The sequence below is a fragment of the Macrotis lagotis genome, chromosome 4 (genome assembly GCF_037893015.1).
Source record: "Macrotis lagotis isolate mMagLag1 chromosome 4, bilby.v1.9.chrom.fasta, whole genome shotgun sequence".
Classification (NCBI taxonomy): domain Eukaryota; kingdom Metazoa; phylum Chordata; class Mammalia; order Peramelemorphia; family Peramelidae; genus Macrotis; species Macrotis lagotis.
This window is the reverse complement of record NC_133661.1, coordinates 200,188,874-200,197,629: the sequence shown is the minus strand read 5'-3', so window position 1 is coordinate 200,197,629 and position 8,756 is coordinate 200,188,874. Positions and strand designations below refer to the sequence as shown.

The 8,756-nt window shown below is 36.7% G+C and overlaps 1 pseudogene; it reads left to right on the top strand.

Annotated features, from left to right (window-relative positions):
* Window positions 1–7,171: 7,171 nt before the first annotated feature.
* Window positions 7,172–8,541, top strand: LOC141520267 (cyclin-G1-like; annotated as a pseudogene).
* Window positions 8,542–8,756: the final 215 nt, after the last annotated feature.

Below are 8,756 nucleotides of genomic sequence, written 5' to 3'. Positions count from 1 at the left end.
CTAGAATAACAGACACAGGGCTGGCTTTGGATTCAGAATAATCTGGCATGATTTCTGCTCCTGATACACACAGGCTGGGTATGTGTCACTCTCAGTGCCTGGGCAGATGATGTGTCAGGTTGAAACAGTGGAGAGGTTTCCCATGTTGGGAAAATCACTTAACGAAATCACAGATTCAGAGCCTCCCTGCCCCCTTTTCCCCAAATTTAAAAATATTCTGAGATGTCATTTACTGTTACAATGGGATAGGGTGAGGGGAAGAGAGATTTAGACCAAGGGTAAAATTAGATTTCAAGTACATAATGACTCCATTCCACTTATAGAAGGAGTATCATCAGGAAGAATGGAATTTTAGAAAAACTAGAAACTAAGTCACCTAGTTTGGAACAGAAGGCGCTACAGATAAAACCAATGACTTAAAAGTGAAATAGGCTGGAGCCAGACTGGGAAAGTCAGAATTGGAGAGCCAAATTGAAAAGTTTAAATTTTATCTTTGGGGGACTAGGCTAGGTTCCTTTATCCAAGGATCCACTGGTTTCTTGAAGAAATGACTGATAATGGTCAGGCTGATATTTTAGGAGATTTTGGCATATATATATATATATATATATATATATATATATATATGTATGTATATATATGTATATATATGCATGTGTATATATATATGTATGTATATATATATATATATATACACATATGTGTGTGTATATGATTGCTCAAAAAAAAGAAAAGAAACTAGAATTCACTCCCCAAATCCACTAGACATGTTTGTTCACAAACAGAATTAAGGTGGGTGGGTGTAGATTTGTACAGTATGGTAAGCCATATAGCAGAACTAGCTTCTTGCCTTAAGGCTTGTTTAGAATATTATCAGGCAAATCCAACCCACTTAAATCCTTCAGTTTTTTTCAGGATTAAAAAAAAAGCAAACACACTTTAGAATTTGAGCATGTGAAAGAGGAAAGGTCTTGTCTCTCTCTAGAGACATTTGTCATTTCATAAAATGAAAGTGACCCACATAACATTAAATCTCTAAACAAATTCTGTTTTCCAAGTAGCATTATAACAAACACTTTCAGGTTTTTTGTTTTTGTTTTTCAAGCACAGAGGATATTTATAATTGATTTGTCTATTCTCTCATCTGATTGAGTTAGCTAATATAGTAGATGAAGTGCTAGACAAGGACTGTGGAAGATCTGAGGTCACATTCTCCCTCAAACACTTATTGGCTAATAATATGTCATACTGGACAAGTCATTTAACCTTTGTGATTCTTATCTCTAAATAGAGATGATGATGATGATGATGATGATGATGGTAATGATGATGATATTGATATCAGAACTTATATAAGTAGAGTGTTTTATAAATTTTGGAGAATTAAATTCTAGTTTGCTATTATCTTGGGACAGGGAAGTGGTTCAGTGAGCTCTTCAGATCCTTACTAGCCATGTGACCCTGGGCAACCCACTTAACCCTGTTTACCTTAGCTCTTCATTTGCAAAATGAGCTGGAGAAGGAAATGGCAAATCACCCCATTATTTTTGCCAAGAAAATCCCAAATGGGGTCACAAAGAGTCAGACATGACTGAAAAACAACTATTATCCTGTTTAAAGTATCTATAAATGGAAGGGAGAGAGAGAAGGGTAAGGGGGAAGGAAGGAGTGAATGAGATATCAGAGAGGATATGATCCAGGTTAACCAGACCAGAAACCAGTTGAACTGTTCACATTAAAAAGATGTCAAAAGTTATTTGTGGAAAGGAAGTTTGCTTTGTAAACAATTTCATTTTTAAAATGACATGGATTAAATAGAAAGCTAAGTACAGAAATCTTCTGAGAGCAGTGACTGATCTTGATAATAAAGGTTTTAAGTCCAAAACTTTTGCTTCACAGAAGGTAGCCTTTGTAAACTCTTTTCCTTTACCCAAAATAATTGATCTTCTCTGATCATTAAGTTCCAGGATTCAGTGGTTTTTCTTTCAACAACCATTATCTAATGGTTTGGATCCTTAATCGTACATTCAGTTTCAATGAGTGTTGGCTGTGTTGGCATTGAGAAACAATCTTGGAATAAGAAAAACCTTGTTTTAGTTCCTGCCTCCAATACAAACATACTAGATGACCCTGGATAAGTCACTGAAACTCTCAGTGTTTTAGAAAATTTTCTCAGACTATATATTGTTTAGATGCCAATCTACCTTGGTAGAGGGAATTTCTTCATCTGGAAGTTGCCCTATCAACAATTAAATGACAAATCTAGATCCAGTCCCCATCTCTACCATATCACCTACATTTTCTAATAACCTCTTTTTTGCCCTCTTGCCCAATAAAAAATTACAAAAAAAAGTTTAGCAAAACTAACATATTGAAAATCTGACATATGCAGTGTTCTGCCTACAAAGTTCCCCATCTCTGCCAAGAGATCTATTCTTTGGAGACAAGCCTTTTCCTTATACTTTCCTAGCTTTTGTTTTTAATTTGTTGTTCTAACAGTTACCATGGGGGCAGTAAAGGTGTACATTGTTCTGCTGGTTCTACTTTACTCTGCATCAATCCATATACATCTTCTTATGGTTCTCTTATCATCATATTCATTTTTTACTGCAAAGCAATATTCTATTATATTCATAAGAACTTACAAATAAATGCCTTTCAGGCAACATTTAGTTGTCCACTATTTTTCCCATTGGGAGGTAATCTTAAAGACAGGGACTATGTTTTTCACATTTCTCTGTATTCACAGAAATGTTCATTAATCTCTTATTATCCAAATTTTACTAGTTACCAGATTCCCTTTGTTAATTTTTCTTTCTCAAACTGTGTGCTCATTTCAATGTTCACTCATTTTTCTGGGTATTTGCTTTCTTTCTTTTTTTTTTTTTTGCTTCTGAAAGACTAGCTGAGTATTTTAGTGTCACAGGGCAAGATCAGTTATTAAGGGACAAAGTTCACTTCAGCTACATAATGAAACCATCATATCAAATGGCTTAATAAAATGTGTTAATGAGCTCATATAATAGGTGCTCAGTGTTTCCAGTTAATGTACATATGGTGGAGGAGAAGGAAACTACTTAGAAAGCATGAGTCTCTATATAAATTGAGACAATATACACTATGACAAGCATTGTAAGGTCACATCGTAGGATATGGGATCTGTTGTAATATGTGATATGAGCAGTGCAGTGGGGAGTCAGGAGGACTGGGTACACGTTCTGATTTTTGCCACAAGTCAGCTATAAGAAAGTAAGTGGAGGTTGGTTTGGTTTGTTTGTTTTTTAGGGTAAAACAGAAGGGGGAAGGAATGCTTAATCTGGCATACTACTACAGCCAATCTCATATCGATAACCTAAAAGAACATGTAGAAAATGAGTGACATTATTAGCAATATGAGGTTAGGGATTCAGATCAAATCTCAGAACTCGGGCAATATGACAGAATTCAGAATTCACAAATCTATAGGTGATGTTAAATATTTTGTTTTATTTAAACATTTGAGTTCCCTACCATGAGCATGGCTTTGGGAATTAAGCTCATGGCAGACACTAACTTGGTTCAATCACCACCTCCTCCTCAAGGCTTTTCCTAATTTCCACAACTGCTAGAGTCTCAAAATTACATTTATTTTCTATATAGGTTGTATTTACCTTTTGTTTTCCTTTGCTCGATCTCTATCTAGTTCAAACTTGTCCTGCAAAGCTCTGTCCTGGGGCCTCTTCTCTTCTGCTGGTTTCCATTATCATCTCTGCAGATCTATCTAAGCAGCCCTAACTTCTCCAACTGCCTATTGGATATCTCAAATCAGACGTTCCATGAATATCTTAAACTCAGCATGGCCAAAAATGACCCCCCCCCCAAACCTTCTCATCGTCCTTACTTCTTTATTATAGTTGATGGCACCACCATCCTCCCAGTCCCCTAGACTCCAGTCATTTCTCAAGCCCTGCCATCTCTGCCTTCATGACATCTCTCATTGACACGCTCTTCTCTTCCCCCACTGCAGGTCCTTACCACTTCACACCTGCAAAGACCTCCTGGTTGAACTCCCTGCCTCAGGTTGACCCCCACTCAAATTCATCCTCTACTCAATTGTCAAATTGATCTTCCTAAAACACAGGTAATATCAAATCCCTCTCTCCCATTCAGTAGACTTCAGTTGTCTCCCTATTAATTCCAAGATCAAATATAAAACCCTCCATCTGACTTTTAAAGCCTTTCATAACCTGGCTCAGTTTTGCCTTTCCAAAGGAGACAAAAAAAGTCTCCTACATAGAACCTATATGGAAAATAATACAACTTATATAGAATTAATATATCCCATAGAATACAACCTATAGAGAAATTAAATGTAAAATAATTTTGAGTCAGGGAGACTCCTGGAGATATGGGAATTAGGAAAAGCCTCGAGGAGGTGGCGGTGGTGCCTGAACTGAGTTTTTAAGAAAGCTAAAGATTCTGAAAGGTAGAGGATAAGTCACAACTCAACAAGCATTTAATAAAGCATTTCTTAATCTATCCAGACACTGTGCTAAGAACTGGAGAATCAAAGAAAGGCAAAATCAATCTCTGCTTTCATGGAGCACACAGTTTAATGGAGGGGAGGAAGGAGAGCATTTCAGGTGCTAGGACAGAGATGGGAATTGGATTATTGTATGTGTGGGAGAACAGTTTGGCTAGACCCTAGTGTCCATAGACAGGGTGTAATGTGTTATTAAGCTGCAGAAGTCTGATGGCATCATAGAGTGGAGAGCTCTAGAAACCAAACAGGAACTTGCATTTGATCCAGAGGTGAAAGAGGGCCAGTTTTTTGAGCAGGTAAAGGACAGGATTAGATTTGACCTGCAGGAATATCACTTTGGTAGCTGTGTGAAGGATTGACTGGAGAGTCAGGAGACAGGAAGACCAACAAGGAAGTGACTGAGATGAGAAATAATAAGGGGGAGTGGGGTAGCTTTTGAATGAGTGTAGAAAGAGGCTAGATTAGATGTTATAGAGATTGACTCCACTGGATTTGGTAATTAATTGGATATGGAGGGGGGAGGGGAGGAAAGAATTGGGGATCACTCTGGGATTGTGAACATGAAAGACTGGTTTTTTTTTACCCTTAACAAAAAACAAGGATAATGTTAGGAAGAGATGTCTTCCATATAATCATTCCTAGTTTTCAGTTCTCATTTATTCACATATTCTGTGTCAACTGGAAAATAGATAATTCTTAGCTATTAGACCCTTATCAAATATATTTGATGAAAAGATGTTTTCCCCAATAGAATGTTTCCTTTTTTTTCCTCATTGCATTTTTCTTATTCACAAAAAAGTCAAAGTAAGTTTTAATATGCTTTCTTCAAACTATTTATTTGTAGAGATAAATGAACTAACAGCCAAAGTCTGCATTCTTCTTTAAAAGCTGCATGCCTGCTTAGAATTCAGGTACACTAGGTAAATTTGCCTGAGGCTGTTCCAGGCTTCTATTGCTGGAATCTATTTCAATATTCTGGGTGTGGTTTTATTCTGGTGTTCCTTAAACTAAATTCAAAATTCTTGAGTTTATTTTAGGTAGATGTAAAAATCCATCTCCTCCTCCCCACTTAAATTCCATTGGAAGCTTTAAATTATTTTATATTCTGTAGATTATTGTTCCTCTTTTCTCTGAATCTTCCTTTCTCCTATTCGCCATTGTTATTAAGGTCTATAGCCCCAACTACAAAACACTGGGTAATAAAACAACCATACTGGAGCTATGCCATTTGAGGGTGTGGAGGCAACTCCTATCATATCAGAAAGAAAGAAGCAACAAAAGAAATACATGAGCCAAACATAAAACCGTATGAATAAAAATACCTCCTACTTAACTAAGTGTCCCTGTATGTTGAAACAGTTAAATAAAAAGGTTGTTTTAGGATATAAGAAGCATTGTATTAGGCAATGGGAACACACAGATAAAAAAAATCCTTACCTTATACAGAAGTATATGTGGAGTAATTTCATGAGGGAGAGAGTGAAAGATAAATGGAAGGAAGGAAGGGTGGAGGGTAGGGGAAATCTTTTATAGGAGGTGGTCCCTTGTACTTTAAAGGAGAAAAAAGTATGAAGACATATGAAGTGAGAATATTTCACATGTGGGAGACTACTTATGTGAAAGGAAAGAGGTATTAGAATGTTGGTTATACACAAGGATAGTTCATAAACTAATTTGACTGTAATGGAAAGTATATAAAGGAGGAAATTAAGAATCAGATTAAGGAGGGCTCTGAATGCTAGGTTGAGCATTGAATTGATGAGCTGGAAGGATGAGATTACTCTTATTTTTTAAGGCTTTTCCTTATAACTTTTAATTTTTTCTTAGAAATTATTTTTTCAATTAAAAAGCACTTATTTTCTCTTAACTTCCTATACCACCCCACCCCATCCCACCCATTGAAAAATTAATCATAAAATCTTTGTGATAAATCTGTTTCAACAAAATTTTTTCCTATGTTCAAAAATGCATGTTTCCTTCTGCATGGAGTCCTATACCTTTCTGTCAGGAGGCAACATGCTTGATCAATGAACTTTTCTGTGCATTGATGAGAGTTCTTAAGACTTTCAAAGTTGTCTTTATAATGTTGCTATTATAGTGATAATACTACAAAGCACTTTAAGATTTGCAAAGAAATATTAGGGAGGATCTTTTGCCGATACTGAGTATAGCTGGTACTGAATGGCAATCATAAACAGTTCCAAGTTCCAGTTCCAGGGCAGAGAGGACCACTACTAGGACTTATGATTCTGAGTAGAGACCAGAATCCCAACTAGGAGAACAGTGACCACATCTCTTCCATGATCACACTACCTTGGAAGCACTGAAAATTTGCAGACTTCCTGAATTAGCCCTGAAAACAGCAGCATAAAAATTCTTAAGTTTGCACAGTGCCTCCTCATCCCCAGGTGAGCAAAGCCCAACTTTAACATATTAAAAGTTCAAAGTCAAGAAATAGACTGGGAAAAATGAGCAACAACCACAAAAAAAGAACTTGATCTAAGCTACTACAATAGTGAAGATCAAGACAAGCTTAGGAGGCAAAGCTATAAAAACAACTATAAGCAAAGCCTCAAAGGAAGAATGTTAATTGGACCCAAGAATTCCTAAAAGAGTTAAATAAAAATAATAGAAGAAAAATTGGGAAAAAGAAACGATGGTGATGCAAGAAAATTATAAAAAGAAAATTAACATCTTAGTAAAAAGACAAAAGTACCGAAGAAAATAACACCTTAAAACAAAATTGGCAAGTAAAAAAGAGGTACAAAAGTTCACTATAAGAAAGAACTACTTTAAAAATCAGAGTTGGGAGAAATTTTTTTTGCTTTTGTTTTTAGGTTTTTGCAAGGCAATGGGGTCAAGTGGCTTGCCCAAGGCCACACAGCTAGCTAATTATTAAGTGTCTGAGATCGGTTTTGAACTCAGGTACTCCTGGCCCCAAGGACCGGTGCTCTATCCACTGTGCCACCTGGCTGCCCCAGAGTTGGGAGAAATTACATACATCATCTTCACCCTCTCCCTCAGGTCTCTTTCCTTTCCCCTTAATTGTTCAGGATGTTTGGACTAATTTTTCAGGGTGGGGAGAGGACAGGTCTGAAGGTGGGAGGTGCATTGGGTTGGCAGACGTGGGAGTGGAGATTTGCTACCAAGTTAAGTACAACTTTGAGGAGCTCAAGATGGTAGAGACACTGGTAACAACTGAAGTTCAGAAACTGCTGCACTAGCTGAATGTTCTGTTGGCACAGGAGTCCTGATATCAGCCAAAAATCTGTGGCTTGAGACCAATTGATTCTGCTCAAGATAATAGCCTTCAGATGATGGCAAAACTGAGGACCTTGAAAATGAAAGACCTTAGCCTAACTCAGTGAATTTATTGGCTAGATTTCTATTCAAAATGAAGGTGCAGCCCAAACATCTGGGATGTTGCTTCTATCTGGCAGTGAATCGACAGAGGAAGAAAGAAAATGTCCCATTAACCACTAATTTGATTCCAATATACCAATATAAATTCAGTTTCTGACCTGATGAAAATGGAAAAGATTGTATTAGGGAAGGTGTTGCTAAGTTGGAAAGCTATTAACTGCCTTTCAGTTTCTACAGCTCTATTATTCACTCATTCATGAAAAGATACCATTTGAAAGGGGAAAGAACCTGAGTTTTGAAAAGATTGGAAGCTCAGCTTAAGGCATGCCATTGTAGGATTATGTTTTCTAAAACAAAGTCTTCTATATTGGCATTGTCTTTAATTGCACTGGAGATTTAAGCACAGAAATTTATAAAACTGACAGAAGAGGTAGGATATCTTCAAAAACATTCCAAGATAAATTTCAGAGAGAACTGACCTTTTGGTGGGAACCTGTAGCAAAGTGCCTAACTGAATACTCATCAAACAAGTGTTTTAAATCAAATGTTCAGAAGCTGAAGTGGATTGTGTCTAGGTGTACTGCACGACAGTTGAAGCATAGTTATTACAAAATTGCTCATCTTCCAATAATCCTTGAAACTGGGTTTTAATAGGATTCTTATGGTGAAGAAATTCAACTATTTGGAAGGCTTATTTCACATCATAACAGTGGATTCCAATACTAGCATAGATTTAAACTGTGAAGCCAGATCAAGCTACCAGGTTAGCATTGATGTTTTCAGTCTTGAGGGGAAAACAGGTTATACTTGGAAATCGATTATATGTGGTGCAGTTGGAAATGTATTAAATTAAATTATGATCTTGTTTGAA